Source organism: Pipra filicauda, unplaced genomic scaffold (assembly GCF_003945595.2).
Source record: "Pipra filicauda isolate LSUMZ 115617 unplaced genomic scaffold, ASM394559v2 scaffold147_size4022426_pilon, whole genome shotgun sequence".
Lineage (NCBI taxonomy): Eukaryota > Metazoa > Chordata > Aves > Passeriformes > Pipridae > Pipra > Pipra filicauda.
Window position 1 is genome coordinate 180,159 of NW_024103962.1, and position 19,777 is coordinate 199,935.

Consider the following 19,777-nt stretch of genomic DNA (forward strand, 5'->3'; position numbering starts at 1 on the left):
CTACGTGGGGGCATTTTATAACCTAGGGAGACTGGATTCACCTGATAAAATATATTAAAGAAAAACTTGGAGAAGGAGAAAAGACATTTAAATTTGAATAAAGTCCAGGGGACATGGATAAGTTCCCCGTGTTCCACAGTAAGGACAGAGGGAGCTGTTTGTTTAATACAATTGGTTCTAAAGAAAGTCAAGAGGCAGAGAGGTAAGACAAGCTTCTTGGTTTGGTGGTCCAGCATCTCTTTTCCCTCACCTCTGCATTTCTGTCATCAGACTGGTTCTGCTTGCAATAAAGGCCTTGGTTTTGGTTTGGATCCACTTTTTCCATTTTATTTGTTTGCCTTTTTTTCCTCCTCTGTTTATCCTTCTACTCTCTTTCTTGGGTTTTTTTTTTTGGTAACTAATACTGTTGTTCCAGTTTCATCCTGTCACCTCAGTCATGCTGGGAAGCCAAACAAGTTGCTTAATTGCAGTGCAGTACCCAGCAGGACACGTCCTCTCCCTCCTAAGAGGTTGCACTTATTTGCCTTGCTCATTTGTGTTCTCAGCAAGAGAGGACAAGAAGGGACACAGAGCTCCTCACTCTGCTGATAAATGGTCCATGAAAATGGTTAGAGCGGAGCACTAAGGGGAGCCCACATTGCTACATATGTGATGTGTCTATATGCCTCAGTCCCAAGACTCTCAGCTTGCCATCATTCATTGGCCCAGTATTCACAGGTGCACACAAATGCTCCTGTAAAAACCTTGTAGCCAAGGTTTTTAAGAACTGGCTTATATTTTAGGGGGTTTCAATATAAGACTTTTTAAAGACCCCCTCCTTTCTGAAACTGGTGAGCTCACAGCTTCAGAAAATTGGCACTGACACGGTCCAGTTAGGAAGCACAGGGTGCCCAGCAGGTCACTTCACCTGTCTGCTTCCTGATGTACCAGTATGAATTTCTTGTTCCCCGGATAACTGCTTGAACTAAGGAGTTGCCAGTTGCTGAGCTGTCAGGTTCATGTATTTTCTTTTTTTTAACCTAATGAGGCTAGATTTATTTTTAACGTTCCTTATTACCATCCGCTTCTGACTTCCATCCATCTACTGCTGAGTACATGCTGCTCTTGCCAAAGCAAGTGTCTTTGAGCAGCTCTCTCAGCCCCTGGAACTCTACCGCCCTGCGGGAGATCGCATTTGCCACCGTTGTCCCTTCTATTAATTCCATGGCAGCACATGCTGTTTGCCTGCCTTGTTCAGAGCTCTCGTGTTAATAACTGTGCAACCAGTTGTTATTTCTTTCATAACCATTACCATAGCTGCCTGTTGTTAATAATTCAGGGTTAATTACTTACTAAAAAGTTTAGCAGAACAATTTAGCTTCGCTTAGCCTGTTCATTGATGAAGACTATAAATGTCTGCAGTCTATCACTGATAGAGCCACTACTGGAGTTCAGTATAATTGGCTTTTACTGAAGTGCTGCAGCAAAAATGAGGGTTAGTCCAATGGGCAGTGTTGGCTGCTTGCTTGTACACCTCCTGTTGGGTTTTCCACTGGATTTTGGGCAACTGCTTAGGAAGAGAACTGCCACAGTAACTTACCAGGTTTGCTTATATATACGTTCACCTTGCACCATTGTGCAGTGTAGACCAAGCTACAGGAGTGCTGAAGCCTGGCATTAAAAAAGGCATCATGGCAACTGTAAAGAGTCCGGCATTTCAGTTAGGCTTAGGGTGCTGGCCTGATCTGTCACAAATACATCTTGGTGGAGATAAACATACCTACAAGACTTGGGTGATGGTGTTCTCTCTGGTTTATGAAAAAAGGGGAAAATTTCCAAGAAGCAGCATCATTAAAGGTAATGATGCCTCTTCACTCAGTTTTCTCTGGTCTGGCAGAGTTTCCTGTTCCCTGAAATTTTGAATCTAGGAGCTGTTACAGACAAAAGGCTCTGGATATATGCACTGTTCTCAGTTTACAGTGAAATGGATGGGAACTGGGACCCCTTTCAGTAATGAGCTCTTTCTGACCATGCAGTCTGGAGTCCCCATCTCCTGATTCTAAGAAGCAGAAGAAAGGCCATGTGCTCCCATCCAAGGAAGGGAGGGGTTTAGCATTACACTCCTTTAGAGCAAAACTGGACTCTGGACTCCGGAAACTCCACCCAGACTCCAGTTTGTGTAGTGAATCGAGGCTGAGTGGGTGCATTGTAGTACTCTGCATTCATTTAAGCCTTCACAACATAGGGCTCTGCTTTTGTCTGCTCTAGGCACTGACAGGAAGTGAAACTGAGACAGTTCCCTTAGATATTTTTTAAATCCAGCATGGTGCTGTCTTCATCTTTAGATGCCTAAGTATTCTAAAAATGCCTACATATCTTCATGTTAAATTATGAGCAAGAAAGTGATGAATTGTTCCCTGACCTTCAGTTTCTTCATTGAAACTGTGTCACCAAACCATATTTCATGTCACTAGGAGACAGTAAACGTAAATCAAATATCTGGCTGTTCTAGAATACCTAAGGGAGGAAATTACTTCCATCCATGAAGGCAGACAGATTTTCTTGAGAGAATTTTCTACCTTCCAAATTCAGTTTTAAAATGTGATTTCATCCTCACAGATCTGCCTGTTGGTTTCCAGCACAAGAGGCATTGCCTCAGTTTGTTTGCAGTCCTGAGAAAAGCAACAACCTGCCACTCTCTCTTATTGTCTAAATGCTTTTTTCTTCACTAAATAATTTAAAAACTATAAATAATTTATAAGAAAAACACCCAAGATAAATTTAGATCTTAGATTTCTTCATAAAGAAAGTTAGTGGGTATCCTTTCTCAATAATTTAATTGATAATTTAATTAGCTTAAAAGAAGACTGAACCTGATGCACTTTACTTCTATGGTCCAAGACTGAACATGGAGTAAGTAGAAAGTGGCCTTTTTCCCCAAATAATCAGCAGGAAATGACAGTGGGCCTTGGGTCTCTGCGAGTACCCATGTTTGCTGCTCCTGCTTGCGTAAGTTGGACTGCTGGGCACTGCAGTCCCCCCTGAACCTGGCATATTTACAGTCCATGGCAGAATGGGACCCTCCTTGTGGCTGTGCTTTGTAATATTTTTCCCTTGGTTTGTCCTCTTAAGTTTTTGCATCAGCAGCAATCAACACTATCAAGTCGTATCAGGATGTCCTTCAGGCCCAGCTGTATGAGGTAGTGAGTATTTTCAACTCACATCAGCTCCAAAGCGAGTGGCATTGAAAACTAGGCAAATTTTAAAAATAAATAAATAAAAAATCAAGCTTAGGAGTAGCCTCATTGTTGTGTTGTTCCCATGTATTCGTTTTTCTCTTCAGATTAGTCATGCATTTGATGAATGAGAAGTTCACAACAGGGCAGCGAAATCTCATGTTCATAATTAGGACCCTGGAAGGAAAAACCAGCACGTAAACCAGAAAAATATTATCCCGTGATTACACTGAAATCTCAAAGCTTAATGTGAGATGTATTCATAAGTGCTTTTCCTGGAAAGCAACAGCCTCTGCCATGCAATTACATATTTAAGCTCTGTGGAAAAGATTTGTTTACTGAATGAGAGAGGCATAAACCCCAGGCTGCTGGTCAGAGAGAGTCCTGAGTAATCACCGGGCTTACACAGATACAACAGTTCAAAGACCTTTGACATTTGATGAGTATTTTTCTCTTTTACAGAGTGAAGAGATTTTGGACCTTAAAAGAAAAATTACCTGAGGCTTTAATTAGCAGAGCCACAGAGAAAGAAATGAAGAATGACTGTGGAGAGCAGTAAGTATATGCCAAAAGCTTACAGGGCAATGGATGCCAAGCAGGCTGTGATAGATTTTAAATTCCAAATGTAGATGGACTCACATGTCTCTATATGATTCGAAGAAGACAGAAAATGCAAAAAACCTGAAAAGCATAAATTTGTGATAACTGGGAAATGCTTCATTTGAGCCTCAACTGCTTTACTTGGCGTGATCATAGAGAATTGATTCTGCTCTCTTAAAAACAACAGCTGTTCACTGCTGAAGGCTATTCCTGGATTTGCACCATATACATTAGGGCAAAAGAGACACAAGTTTATGCTACTGTAGCCCATCTATACTGGGCCTTGACCCCCACAGCTGTGTCAGTGCTGGAGCATTGGCCAGGACAGCCAGTAGCAAAGGTGACCAGACACAAAATTCTCTCAAATGTACAAAGTAAATAATAACAGCAATGTGTGGGGTTACAGAAAATGGCAAGCATGCCATTTCAGGCAAATATGATTTGTGAGGTGATGGTTGCTTCACAGGCAGGAGGCACAGAAGCCTACCCTCTGCAGCATCTCTCTTCCTTAGGCAGCACGTTCCATGGGAGGAACAGGTGTAGATAAGAGCAATGTTTTAGGGCTTGTACTGATAGCAAAAAATGAGCAGAAACTGCTGCCAACTGAAAACAGGCAGAAAAAGTACAGAAAGAGGCCATACAAAAGTGAAACACATTTCACGTCTGAAAGGTTGGACTCTCAGGTGGGGATGGAGCCAGAAGCAATGTGACATCCTGCTCCAAGCACTTTCTCCAGTTACTCCTGGCTGGCAGGTGCTGTCAGCATAAAAGCAGGAGTGCAAAGCAGCACTCAGTGGAGTTTGGCTAAATTGGGCACTGGGTGAGGTAGTGAGCTGCAGCACAACTGCTGAATTTTTCTATCCTGGCAGGTGAGACTGCAGTTGATGTGATTTCATATTGTGGGGCAGGAGGCTGAGTTGAAGGTCACCTCTCCAGAGGTGGCAGGATGCTGCTGGGAAGCACAGTCTCCAGCACAGCTCTCTGGGGGACAGGTTCCACTATCTGCACCACTCTGAGGCCTCTCCTGCCCTGGACATGGGGGCTAGAGGCAGCAGCAGCAGAGGGGCTGCCACCCAGCTTGGGAATTCATGTTGTCGCCCAGCAGCCCTTCCTCTTGAATCTGGGTAAAAGATTACTTCCTCCTGGTACTTGGTAAAAATGTGATCTAGTATCAAGACTTGCCTGCAGGCATCTTTCCATGTGAAAAAAAAATGTTAAGGACTTTTTCTCAAGCATGTTACCTGCTTTGCTAATAAATTACGCTGGAGATCCTTAAAAGAATAATGTTGCTGGTAGTGCAAGAAGTGATGTGCTGGTTTTATGCTCTCCTCATCCTTTGTGTTTTTGAGTGGCACAACATGGCATGTCACAATTCATCTGTCATTTTTACATTTGGAGAAGTGGTCAGGATGGAGCAATCCAGCCATCCCAGCTGAATACGCAGTTGTTAACTGACAGATATCTTGAGTGCAACAGGAGTCATAAGGCTGTCATGGAGGTGTCGGCTTTTAAATCCCAGCTGCATGCAGAACCTTGGCATATCATCAGTATGTACAGTTTTCAATTTCATGGGACATTTCTTTTGGTGTTACCAATGGATTTTGTTTTGCCTTCATCTTCCCTTTTTGTTAACACTGCAGAAACTTATTTCTTGAGGCTCTTTCCTGTCTTACACGATACCGTGTGCGCTGTGTGATTCCCAGGGTGTTTCCATGGGCAGAGACCTGAGGCTGCACTACTGCTTTCATGTATACTCACGTACAAATGGCAGACAACTCAATAACATGAAAGGTGTCACAGGTTATTTTACTGCAGTCTCAGCTCTGACAGGTATTTAGGTTAGTATGAAACCGGGTTTCGGCTCCAGTCAGCCTTTCTTTGCAGAATATGGGAACAGCTGGCTGGCTGGTGGACGCTGCCTGAACAAAGGTCTCCTTCTGCTCTGAGTGGCCTCAGGGGGAAGCTGCTGCTGCATCTGGCTGGCCTGGCAGCAGGGCCCAAAATAGGGATTTGTCCTGTACAGCTGTGGAGGTCAGACAATCTGGGGTTGTATTTTATACAATTCAACTGTGGGAGTATATTTTTCTCCTACAATCTACTCAGACCTGGGAGAGGAGCAGAATGGGCTGAATCAATTCCTCTGACACTATCCTTTTGCATATTTTTACCTTATTTTTGAGAATCTAAAGCAGGGTAAGCACAGCTCTGAGGTTTTTTGCAAAGATCTGACTGTGTTAATTTCAACAGATGAAACTTTGGTTTCAACGTCTGTTAAAATGAAAATATAATTTTCAAGCTAAAATGTAACGTTGAATTATTCTTATGTTGAGACTAGTAGAGCACATTAATCAATTGATCAAACTTTGCTCAGTTAGCCTTTACTGATCTTGCTTTTCTCTTCTTTGCTCAAATTAACACAGTCATATTTGTAACTGAACTCAGTGGTAGCCAAGGCTATAAAGGCAGATAAATGCAAAAACCTGCCTCTCCAAAGTCTTTAGTCTCACTAAGAATGAAGCTCACAGAAGCACACTGAGATCAAAATCAGTGCTCCCTAAACCAGGAAGAAATTCATTTGCAGAGGCTCATTTTGGATTCTTCTATATGCATAAAGAGAGAATAATTAACTTTGTATGTGTAGAGTTTTATCTTTTCTTATTCTCTCCATTCTGTAGACAAACTGTTAAGTTCACTGCTTCAATAAAAGCTTTCTAAAACACCTTAATAATTCCCCAAATACTGGCTTTTTTTCCTTTTTCTTCTTTTTTTTTTTTTTTTTTAAGCTCGAGGTTTATTAAGAAGATCACAGATTTTGCTATGTTTGTTGTGAAATCCGGGGGGGGGGAAACTAAACAATTCCTGGTATTTATTATGATAATTTTAACTGAGACTCATAAGTTAAAGGAACTTAATGGCATTACCCATGCAAGATATGAAAACCTCGTCTCCAGAAATAATGACCTTATTACAGCGTTGATCTTGTGTGGGTGGAAGCCTGCTTTGGAATAAGCCTGGGGGAAATGATCGTGTATTTCACCTGCCTATTGTACATTATAGGTGAGCTCAGAGGTACAATAAGATACACATTTGGCAAGTGTTTTACATGTAAGAAATTGGTAATTTAATGCATTAATCACCAGAGTGCAATTACAGACCTTAATTTAGAAGGTATTAGTCATTCGCCATAGATAACCTTCTGTGGCTATTAGAATTTCATAGTCTGAGTTCATTACAACTGGCAAATGTCATTTGCAGAACCAGCACACACAAGGGGCTGTTCTTTGGCTTCAAGCACATTTTTTCAGTATTAAATACACTCCATTAAATACAAGAGAGAGCACCTGTTTGGGTCTTATTTCAATAAAGATTATATCCTAGTTGCATTTCAAGGGGGCTTATAAAGGTTGCACATTATTAATGTATTTTATTAGCACGTTTAAAATGGAGTGGGATACACTGGAAATATTACCTGCACATCAGTAGAAGACATCATAGCTATTGATAAGCCATGGCAAGAAACAGCCTATTAACCTGTCTCTATCAAAACGTGAGACAAATGACTATTTGTACAAAATCTGTTAGAGCATTTACTGACCTTTCATAAATGAACCTTCATATATGGTATTTTCTTGAAATTAGTAATATGCTTAAAATTAGGTCTCTCAGTACTTGATTTCAAGAAGCTGCATAAATCTAGGAGACAGTAAAATTCTGTAAGTGATTGTTCCTAATTTTTGGTGTTTTCATGTGTATAATGGAGAGGACATCTTTTCTTTTCCCCCTCTTTCCTAATTCCTTATGGTGCCTGCTAGGTGTCTAGCTTGCTGTGTGTATGTGACTTGCATAAGACAATAGAGGAGCAAGAAACATGTCTCTGCTCAACACAGACACCTTGGCAGGAAGACAGCTTTTGTTTTAGTTTCCATCGTTTCTTGCAAGTGACAGAACAACATGAGATGGTTGTGTAGGTGTGCCTTTTGTCATCAAAATATAACATGCATAACATGCTCATCTGCATCATTTGGAATTACATTACTTTCTCTGTGCAGAAAAGCATTGAAAGATGTCAGCACGCTGCTACAGAAAATACAGCTGCAATAACAAACAGCTTAGCTGTTTCTTTTCTGAGTTACACAACCACAGTAGCTGAATACATTGACATTCTTTATAGAGTCCTGTGATTTATGCATTTGAAACCTGGAGGTTTTTAATAACTGAATCAAAAAGATTTAATCCAGTGTGCAGTTGTAATAATAGTGAGCAGTGTTCTATGATAAATCAGTCAATGCACCAAACCAAAAAAAGTTCCAGGTTGGATTTTCAACCATAACTTAGCAAAAGCTTTTGCAAAAAATACTTCTGTAAATTCATGAACACTTGTTAGCAGCAGTTGACTGTACAAAAAGCAGCAGTGAATACCTTGCTTCCATGCTGAAACATGCATTATGTATTAAACAAAAAGATGCTCAAGGACTATAGCCATGAAAGGACAGCAGTCCTGCTTACCTGCTGCTTCAGCCACTTCTAAAGCTTTTATTCACAAACTGAAACAGGCTTAGCTGACACCTAAACTGTCCCTGCATTCCAGGCCTTGCTTCAGTATAAAATATCTCATCCTTTTGAGTGTATGGGCAAACAATGAGAGGCCTAAGTTGGCAAGATCCACAAAATCAGGACCTTGACAAGATCCTGGGTGCTTCCCACCTGCAACAACAAGCTACAACAACAGGATTATAAGTGAAGTATCCACCTTAGACACATATTGTGATGTGTGAACTGAGGGCACACATGGTTAAAACCTGATGCTGGTTTTTACTGTCACCACATAAAAAGAGGTGCTATGGTGGTAGACTCAGTAGAAAAGAGATTTACTCACTTACAGCTAAGACTAATCTTGAAAATACTCAGAACTTAAAGTATCCACTTCCATCTATTCAACTCTAAGTAAGAGAGAAGCAGGACCAAACAGAAAATAAGTTGTTATTTATTTGAGCATAAGTATCACAACCTCACAGTGTAAATTTGCATGAAACAATGGGCGCTCGCAGATACTCTCTAATATCCCACGTGACCTGATAGAATTCTATAGGACTTTTCCTAAAGAATTTGTTTGCTCTCTCCAGTTCCCTGTGTTTTGTTTAAACATGCTATTCCAAATTACTTGTCTTCAAACACACAGGTCCTGTTTTCAGTGGCCTTAGAAATACTGCTTCAGTGCCAGAGTGTGTTATAATTTCTCACCTGATTTAACATAAGCAAAACATATCCCAGAGAGGTGCATTAAGACCATTAAAATACATGCATATGCAGTCACTTGTAAGTACTTAATACAAGAGTGACATAAGTATTAGTAATTAAAGGTATGTAACCCAGATTAGTATGAAGACAGGCACTTTGGTGTCATCTCAGGCCCAGTCGATTCCATACAAAGCAGAACAGCTCAAGCAGGAAAGAGTGATAATTTCCTCTGTAGATATCCTCATGGTCAGGGGTGACAACAGGGGTCATCAGAGACAGAAGCAGAATTCACGTCCTATTAAAAAGAGAAAGGCTCCATAAGGAGCAACCTGGGTAGGAGAAGGGTCTATAACTCGGTGTGAGTTACAAGCAAGAGCTGCCTCAGGCACTTAATTCCAAAAGAGGCTGAGACTTGTGCAACGCCAACAGAGTGGAGTCTCATTTTATTTAAAAGGTGAATCTTAAGACATGGCCCTGAGTTCTGCATTTCCAACTGGTCCAGATTAGGTCATGCTTTGGTTAACATGATGTATATTGGAGATCCAGTGCTTTAGGCTCCTGTGTCTCCCATGCAATGTTACTAAATCCCCAGCTCGCTGCTGCAGATAAGGCCAGGCAGCCGTGTGCTGCTCTCTGCTCTCTCTGAGTTAGCTCAGAGATTGTCAATTTTTCAAACAGCATCAATTTCCAGAAATTTTATTTCAGTGCAACCTGAAAATTTAAATTACTATAATTTTTTAAAATAAAAATTACTCTGTCCTCTCTTTTACCTCCCCTTTTCATTCCTGGATTCCTCTTTAAGAATTACAGTAACAGGCAAATAAATTACTTCAGTTACGGATCTGTCATTCAACCTTAACTTCTTTAGGAAACGTAAGTGTTCCACTTAGTATAAGGTAATGTAGGAAATGGAATATAATGACCATTAGAAATAGGATAAGAATGTGAGTAGAGGATCACCTGCTTACAGTTATCTTGGGTCAGATAAGTGCACATCAGAGACTCAGCTGTATTGGATGTAAGAGGCAGAGATAAACTGGCTCTTTCCACCTGCAAAAGACCAAAAGAAACAGCTCAATCACCAGGCAGCCAGCAAACACAAATTTTCACATTGCTTAGACTGAGGTGAGTCGGTATGATCATCTCCTACAGATTAAAATGTAGCAAAGCCCATAAAAACTTACTCCTGTGTCCTGGTTGCATCCCTCAGTCTGGTTTCCCCTTGCCTGACCCATTCCCATAGAATCAGAACCATAGAATGATTTGGGTTGGAAGGGGCCTTAAAGATCATCTAGTTCCACCCCTGCCATAGGCAGGGACACCTTCCACTAGAGCAGGTTGTTCAAAGCCCCATCCAACCTGGCCTTGAACACTTCCAGGGAAAGGGCAGCCACAGCTTCTATGGGAAACCTGTGCCAGTGCTTCACCACCCTCATAATGAAGAATTTGTCCCCAGTATCCAATTTAAACATACCCTCTTTCAATTGAAAGCCATTCCCCCTTGTCCTATCACAAGCCCTTGTAAAAAGCCCCTCTCCAACTTTCTTGTAGCCCCCTTTAAGTAACTGGAACATGCTATAAGGTCTCTGTGAAGCCTTCTCCAAGCTGAGCAACCCCAATTCTCTCAGCCTGTCTTCACAGGAGAGGTGCTCCAGCCCTCTGAGCATCTTCATGACCCTCCTCTGGACGTGCTCCAACACTCACGTCCTTATGTTGGGGCCCCAGAATTCGGTATCCAGCAGCCGGTCTTGGAGAGCTGGGGAGGATTTCCACTCTGCTGGGGAAATTCCCTCCCAGCGTTTCTTCCTTGGTGACTCTATCTTTTTTAATATTTTTTTTTTCCCATTCCATATGCACATCACCACCACTCTCCTCCATGCCCTACCCCTGCGGCACCCCAGCTCTCTGTGGCGCTGCCCCTTTATTTATTTACGGTCGCCGTGCACAAGAAGGCGGCTCAGCTGCAGCGCCGTTCCCGGCCGCTGTGAACATTGCCCTCCCGGGAGCACCTTCCCGGCCCGGCCAGCCGGGACCGCTCCTCAGCCATTCCCTGCAGGTCGAGCACGCTTTCCCGCTCCAGCCGGACGGTGTGTACGCGGGGAACAACGCGTGGGGGGGACAGGCGCGGGGGGCGCTCCCGGGGGCGCGGCTGTTCCCAGCCTTTTCCCCGGTGCCGCCCGATTTCCCGAGTGGAGCTGCTCCGCTCCGCTCCGCCCCGGGCGCCGGCGGGAGGTGAGCCGGGACACCGGGATACGGGTGGGAGCCGGGGGTCTGAGCAGCAGCCTTACACGGCTCCTTCACAGCCCACGCCAGCCCAAGGGTCGGTCGTCACCCTCGCTTTCCCCGCTTGTCTTTCCCTTTTCAGTCGCCAGGAAATAAGGGTATCCACCCGTAGGAGAATGTTTTGGCACCAGGGTTGCACTTCTGCATTTTTCAAAGCAGTATGTAACTTAGCATTCATTCAACTTTCCGGCCCTCCCCGAGGCAGACAAGGATTATTACCCTCATTTTATGGGGAAAAAAATAGGTATGTGGGGTATAAAGTCCCTAAGAGGCACAAAGGCATCAGAGGTGAGACTTGATGAGACATGCCTGCACCTGGCCTTGCAGGATGTCAGCAGTTCCCACCTTGCACTTCAGTACTTCAAGTACTCAAGCATGAAACGTTTTGCTTTTGCAGACACCCAGCAGTGCCCAAGTCTGGCAGGGCTGACCAGCCAACATCTGATACAGCTACGTGGTACAGGTGTTGTGATGTAGGCATGCTTCTAGCTCAGAGCCAGCCCAAAGCACAGTAGTGTTTTAAAATGGGGTGGTGAACTGCACATGTTTGATTCCATGGCTTATGGCTGGGAGCATTCACCCAAGCTGTGGGAGAGTTCAGCCCTTTCCATCCTTTGCCTCAGGGTGAATGGGACATATGTCTTCATCCTAATTGGGAACAGGCTAATTTTGGCCTCCTCCAGGTTCCTTGTGAAGCTGTGTCATTGTGCAAGAAGCTGATTGAGATGGTAAGAGGCAGCAACTGGAGGGGAGGACAAGAAGGGTTCCAAGGTGTTCTCTAAGGATTGGTTTCTGGGTTGAACATGTGCATAGTCAGAACACGGAAGCTGCCCAGAGCAGATCTCCCTTCCCTCCCTTGACCCCATACAAAGCATCCCCTAACCCTTCAGTAGGCTGAAGTGTGTCTTTGATTTAGCAACTCTTGAACATTATTCACTCAGTTGGAAGAGCTGTAACAGAAGAGGAGAGTGCCTCCAGTCCAGAATAACCAATGCTTCCACAGTGAATGGGGGGGTGTGAGATAAAATGGTTTGGTGTTGCATTGTGCAGAGAACAGAACTGAGAGTAGCTGTTTTACTTGATAGATTAATGTGCTAAATGAAGACATAGCTAGCTTTCCCTCTGGAAAAAGCTGGGTAGGGACAGAATTTAAAATATAAGCTGCTTGGGGATTTCTGTTTTGGCAGTCCCTAGGTGTCAGACCTGGAATATATATGCAGGTGAGCCCTAGCATGCTACTACCGTGCTGTGAGTCAACGGAACAACCCACTCACCAACAGCTTCCCTCAGGAATGGTTTCAGAAAGGCTACCAGCTACTTTTCTGTCTTCTTCACAGGTCTTCATTGCATCGTAGGTTCTACAGTACAGGATTATGTCAGCCATACTAGTGAGTGAAATTTTTACATTCTTCTCCTCCACCAACTAATCTCCAATTTATTCAGATCTAAAGCCTATTTCAAAGAAATTCAGAAACTATCCTTTCAACATCTCCATTACAGGAAAGAGCAGAGCAGGTTTCTAATTTCACTTCAATGTTTGGCAGATTTTCTCTCTCTTTGTATTATATTTATGGTCTTTTCATCACTGGACATTTGCAGCTTGTTATCTTTTGATTGCTTTATTAAAATGTATGTGTAAAAAAACCTTGCAAAAGCAACCATCTCTTTGTTCCATTTGGCTCCACATATTCAGGCACCTGTCTCCATATTTTTTTAATAGTTCTTTATTAAATAACATTTGCAGATTGGGTCCCAGGAGTGCAGGAGGGGTGACCATGCCATTCCCCCTCTGGCTAGCCAGTTAGTCACCTTTGCTGACTTCAGGCTACCAACCCATTACCAGTTTTATGCATGACCACTATTTCACAGGCATGACAGTGCTGATGAGCTTTATGAAAAGGTTACTTTTGCAGGTAAGGCTGTACAGAGCTCTGCTTGTGACCCAGGAGTTACCGTCTGAATGCTGCTTCTCCACTTCCTGCTGCTTCCTCAAGAATTTCTGCCTCATCTGTGAAAGCTGGCCTCCTCTAAGTTACAAATTTGACTGTCTTTCTTGAGACTCCTCTCCTATTATCAATTTGATCTCTTCCAGGTGAGAGCTTAAATCCTCTCTGCTTCTAATTATCCTGCAAGCACAAAAAAAAGGACATTGTGCTCCTAAGCTAAATCCACTGTGTGAAAAACACAGTCCAAAATGATAGCTAAGAGGGAAGGGGAACTAATAAGAAGGAAACATTTCTTCCCTGGAGTGACTTCTAGTCTAGACCAGCAGTTCTCACGTGACATTTTTCAAAGAAAAAAGGAAAACATGGACTCAGGATGTATCTGAGTGGTGACTGTGACTGCTAGGTTGTTTGTGCAGCTTTGAATGAGCGTCTCTACTGGGAAACAACAGTAGCAACAACTTAAAAAAAAAAAACCCAGCCCCCTGAATCTTCACTGCCCTTGCTGAAGCCCTATTTCCTTAGGAAATAAGAAGTTTGTAGGAAACATTCTTGGTCCTCTTCTGAAGCCCTCTGCCTTCATCATCCCCCCCGAGACACAGAGGTGGGGGAAGCTGGGCTGCCTGGGGCTGGCAGATGGACCAGTGCCCAGCACTGGGGTGCTTCACTGGAACAACCAGCCCAGCTGGTTGCTCAGGCAGGGAAAGGAGCAGCCTGGCTCTAATCAGCAGGGAGACACTTAAAAATGTGCTAGGGGCTAAAAATGACTGAACTGGGGCCAGGACCTGGGGTCTGGGGCTACAGCACCCTCCCTCTGCCTATCCAATTTACTCCTGTCCTCTGGAGAAATAGCCTAGAGCGTGTTTTTTTCAAGTTTATTTTCTTATCCTTCTGGGGACTGTTTTCTTTTAAAGAACTCTTACCCTATAATTAAGGAATCACATCTGTCTTTGTGTGTTTGCATCTCATCATATAATCTGATGGGATATCAAAACAAATAAATACAAACAGGAACTACATCATTACACCCAAACCAGTGGCTGAATTTTATGGTCCTTCTGCTCTGTCAGGTCATTAAATGCCTTATTGCCTTATGTTTTTTTCCATCAGTGACAGGAACTGCCTCAGTAGTCACTTGCCTTATAAGATGCTTCCTGATTTTAAGTTGGAAAATGCTATATTACAGTTAAGAATCCTAGCAACTTAAGGGAGATGCCAAGGGGGTGGGGGCATATTCATTAATCATATGATGAATGAAATAGTTTCTTTTTTAGGTTGTAATTGGCTAGAGGGGCCCCATGATGAAAAGTATGTTTACACTGCTCAACTTTTTATGAGCACAAATGCATATATTATGGTGGCTTAGAGCCTGGGCAAAAGCTCGGATCTTTACTTTTCTTTCAGTAAGTAGATTTGATCTAATCAGATAACAGCAGCAATACAAATTTTCACAATAGCAGTTGGCCTTTATCTGACCGGTCTAAGAACAAAGGTTTACTGTTTGCAGTATATCTTTCAAGATCTTTTTTATGGCCTAGATAAATATTACAAACTCCTTGTCAGTAAGGCTTTCTGTTAGATTAAAAGAAAAAGGATGCTCTTTGAAGGTCTTTGGGGTTTTTTTCTAGAAATTTTACCAAGTGCCAAATACAAATAGTTCTTCACAGCCAGTGTTTATCACAAGGCTCTGGGAAAGATGCCCATAGTTTTTGCCATGACTGAAAAAAATATGAGTGATATTAGGGCATTAGACAAGGATATTTTGTTCTGCACTTGATAGAAGAAGTAGGAATGATTCTCATTTCCTCACAGAATTTTGACATGTGAATATATAGAGAAAGCTGCACAAGGGAGACTCTATTCATTTGGATGGCAGGAAGGGACCCAAGATCTGAAGAATGAGATTGAGACACATTTTTCTATTCAGGTGAATTTCAGTGGATTTTAGGCAGCCAAGTCCCCGAAAGGCCCTTCCTTCAGTCATAAACCCACAAGGCACCCCCACATCTGCAGTGGCTCCCAGTGCAAGTAAACCATGGCACAGGAGCACCCCGGGGTGAGAAGCCTTGCACAGCAATTGCAGGTGTTGGGGAGGTCAATACAAAGAACATGACCCCTGGCAGACTCCCTCGGAGGAGCCTGCGTGGAGCACCTCTAGCAGAGCTGCAGCTTTGAGTCTAGTGCAGGGCATGTGAGCCATGAACATTTTCTTTCAACCTTCGGCCAAGGAAAAGAGAGGAAGTGGAAGTGGAAGACCCGAGTGCTTAGCCTGCCTCAGTCTGAGAAGCTTCAGTCTGGTTCTCACTCAAGGAAACTGCTCTAACCAGAAGGCTGTAAGCACGTAAGTGTGTCAGGTAACAGTACCTGACATCTGTCCTGCAGAAATGTGGCTGTGCACACAAGGATGCAAGAGCTGTGAGGATTTTCAACAATGCCAAGTGTAGGGTACTGCACCTGGGGAGGAATAACCCCAAGTACCAGTACAGGTTGGGTGCTGACCTACTACAGAGCAGCTCTGCTGAGAAAGACCTGGGAATATTGGTGGATGACAAGTTGACCATGAGCTGGCAGTGAACTCTTCCTGCCAGGAGGATCAGTGGTATCCTGGGATGCATTGGGAAGAGTATGGCCAGCAGGTTGTGGGAGGTGACTCTGCCCCTCTACTTGGCCCTAATGAGGCCACATTTGGAGTGCTGTGTCCAGTTCAGGGCTCCTCAGTACAAGAAAGACAAGAAGCTACTGGACAGGGTCCAGCAGAGGACCACAAAGATGATGAGGGATCTGGAGCATCTCTTATGAGGAGAGACTGTGGGAGCTGGGCCTGTTCAGTTTTCCTTCAGAGAAGAGAAGACTGAAAGGGGAACTCATTAATGCATACAAATATCTCACAGGTGGGTGCCAAGAGGATGGTGCCAGACTCTTTCCAGTGGTGCCCAGTGACAGAACAAGGAGCAATGGCCATAAACTGAAACTTCAGCATGAGAAAGAACTTCTTTGCATTGAGTGTGGCAGAGCACTGGAACAGACTGCTCAGAGAGGTCATGGAATCTGGAGACATTCAAAACCAACCTGGATGCATTCTTGTGTAACCTGCTCTAGGTGACCCTGCCTTGGCAGGGGGGTTGGGCTAGATCAGTTGAACAAGATGATCTCCAGAGGTCCCTTCCAACCCTAACAATTCTGTGATTCTGTGATTTTTTTGCTGAGCAGGGGTTGGAAGATAAACTTCTTGAATTATTTTGGAATAGAATATTGCTTGCTTAATTATGGTTGCTTAATCCAAAGCACTAGTTTAGCTAAAATCCATAACCAGACTTCAGCTTTAGAGCCCAGTGTTGAGTACAGAATTAGCAATGGATGTTACTGTCCTCTAATTCCTTTTGTCAGTACATGCCCCTGGCATGTATTGCATCCAATCAGTATTCCTCTTGTTTTGCCCAACTGGAGTATTATAGTCAACTCCTCAGTTTTCTTTCAGCATTTACTTCCACTTTGAGCTACCACTTCCCACAGTCACAGCCTCTAGCCTCAATGGCTTTGAGCCATTCTCAGGAAAATTGAAAGCCATAGGTAAGCAGCCCAACTGTTCTAGATACTTTGGAGGAAGTCTCAGTCCTGTAACATATAAACAACAGAGACCGGTTTCCATTGTTTGCATTGCTTCTTAGTATCTTTTTTTTATTTCTGGTTTTGATTTGCTGTTTTGGTTGGTTTGTTGTTGTTGTTCAAGTCTGCTTCAGTCTGATTGGGTGTTTCCACAGAAGGGTCAGTGCAACGCAAACAAGATCAGAGCTGCACTAGCCAGGGATAGGGCAGATAATCATGCATGGGCTGTGTCAGGTTTGTGCATGCTTTCTAATCTTCATTCTGAGGCTTTGCTTGGGGTTACTTTTCTGACTGGGCAGCTAGCACAACAAAATTCCCCTGAAAGATAACTGAAGCCTTACCAGACTTACCTTACTGAAGCCTTACCTTTAAATCCAGACTAAGACACACTGTGGAAAGCAGGCAGATGCAGTAGATCATACCAGTGTAGGAGTTTATATCCTGGTGCACTTGGTCTATGTCTAAGCCAAAGGATAGTGAAAAGGGAAAGACACTGAGGAAAAGAAGATGGAGTAAAGTAAACTGGGCTTGAAAGGGGAAGGAGAAGAAAAGAAAGAAAGGATTTCTTTGGCTTTGTTGCAGTTCTTGTTCTAGAACTTCTGACCTGCATCAAGAGTCTTTTAAAATCTGAAAGTCCTTCTAGCTGAGATTATCTAAACTAAGCAAAAATGCCCTCACTTACTCAAAGGTTCTGTACTGGGTTTGTGTAGGTTTTGGTAGAAGTGGGGACTACAGGGGTGGCTCTGTGAGAAGCTGCCAGAAGCTTCTCCAGTGTCCTGCAAAGCCAATGCCAGCTGGCTGTGAAATGGACTCACTGCTGACCAAGGCCAAGGCCATCAGCGACGGTGGCAGAGCCTCTGGGATAACATTTAAGAAGGGGGAGGAGATAACTGTGCAATGACAACTACATCTGGAGAGAGGAGTAAGACTGTGTGAGAGAAAGAACTCTGCAGACACCAAAGTCAGCGAAGAAGGAGGGGGAGGGGGGTGCTCCAGCTGCTGGAGCAGATTCCCCTGCAGCCTGTGGTGAAGACCATGGTGAGGCAGCTGTGCCCCTGGAGCCCATGGAGAGCCACAGTGGAGCAGATATCCACCTACAGCTCCTTGAGGACCCATTCTGGGCAGAGGAGGAGGTAGAGAGTTTGGGAGTAAAGTTAAGCCCAGGAAGAAGGGAGGGGTGGGGGAAGGTGTTTTACGATTTGGTAGTTATTTCTCATTAGCCTACTCTGATTTGACTGGTAATAAATTAAAATAATTTCCCCAAGTCAAGTCTGTTTTGCCCATGACAGTAATCAGAGTGATCTCTCCTTGCCCTTACCTAGGCCCACGAGTCTTTCATTGTATTTTCTCTCCCCTGTCCAGCTGAGGAGGGGAGTGATAGAACAGCTTTGGTGAGCACCTGGCATCCAGCCAGGGTTAACCCACCACAGGTTCCAAATTCCTCCTGGTCTTTGTTTCCCTTTCCCAGTAGCTTTTTCATGCCTATGTGTTTTGTACCTGCAGCTGATTTCTTTATTGATACTGTTTCTGAGTGCTGCACTTGGCCAGTTTCTGGCAGAAAGATCTGGGGGTAATTAAATAAGAAGAATGGTTTAGATTAAATGAATGGAAAACAGTCTCTGTTCAGTTAGCTGGGCTCTGGACATATACATAAAGAAGTTGGCTTAAATACACTTTTCGAAACAGTCACAAGAAAAGTTGTAAACTGATGATGAAAGCAGTGTGCATATCAAATGAAATCTGTAATTTTATACACACACATCTCACTTTAGAAAAAAATAATAAGGGACAATTAAGACAGTGTTTGCCACTTTAGTGTCTAATGTTTTGGGGTACAGAGGGAGAAAAGAGGACTGTCTTCCATGCATTGGTTTTACAGGCAAGAAATATACCCTGAAGTTGTTGAATCCTATCTTTCCCTTATCTCTGGGGAGCTTTTGTGCTGCCAGTGACAACTAAGTGGTGTTTCACAGAAAGGCATCAGGGTAACAGCGGCACTCACACAGGCTCCAAGAGAGCTCTTGCATCTTGCTGTCCAAACAGAAAGACCCTTAGCTATGAAGTTAAAGGGAAGAAAAGCCTTCCAACTTGGCAGTAGGATTAATGTTTATCCCTTAATCCTTAATCCTAAAGCAGGCTTGTGGCAATTAAAGATGAGATTCTCACACACTCATCAAAAGATGCTGCTACGTTTATTGTGTGTATACTCCACTCTTCTGTGATTCAGTGACCTACAGAAAATGACCTGGACATTTTCATGAAAATTAGCATTAGTAAAAAAGGTACTCTTTTTTTTCTCCTTTTTGGTGCAGATATGAAGATTTTACCAGCTTTACATCTGTCTTTACCTTTTTATCCACTGACCACATCCTAAACACCAAAATGGCTGGTATCCTTGGTCACAGGACTTCATCTTTTTGGAATTATTTCAAGTAGTCTGTGCATGTGGTGGGCACACAATTCCTCTGGCTGACTGAGCTGTCATCTACGAAGGATCTCCTTAGAAGGATATCATGGTCACTGCAATAGGTTATTAAAAATATTTTTAAACTCTTTCAATCTTATTGGTGATTATTTTACACTGGTCTTCCCTAGAGTCCACCCAGATAGCTAGCACTTCTGCTGCTTTTTCCCCCAAAACCTATGGCTGACAACTGAGAACACTTAGGCCTGCTGCTCATTTTCATAAGCACACATAGTTCATACCTGTTCCCTCCCACTGGTGTGTGCTGGTTCTCGTTTAAACTAGGGTTATGTGACAGAAGCACAGGAGGCTGCTGCTGCACAAAACCACTTCTGAGACTGAAATTTTCCTTTCAGGTCACTCTTTTTAAAAGCAAGCCTCAGGCCTCAGCAAGGACAGAAGCAGGGTATGTAACCCATTCTTTATTT

General features: G+C 43.3%; 1 protein-coding gene across 6 annotated transcripts in view; it reads left to right on the forward strand.

The window, feature by feature from the left end:
* Window positions 1-19,777, forward strand: part of TLR5 (toll like receptor 5) — a 32,139-nt gene that overhangs the window by 3,868 nt on the left and 8,494 nt on the right. For 3 of the 6 annotated variants that reach the window (XM_039378782.1, XM_027721280.2, XM_027721279.2), the window contains 2 exons: window positions 3,678-3,770; window positions 19,706-19,755. The gene's annotated coding sequence lies outside the window, so the exon portion shown is untranslated. Of the gene's footprint in view, window positions 1-3,677; window positions 3,771-10,429; window positions 11,141-12,673; window positions 12,725-13,012; window positions 13,429-19,705; window positions 19,756-19,777 lie in introns of those variants that run through there. The other 3 variants (XM_039378784.1, XM_039378785.1, XM_039378783.1) reach the window with 3 other exon arrangements.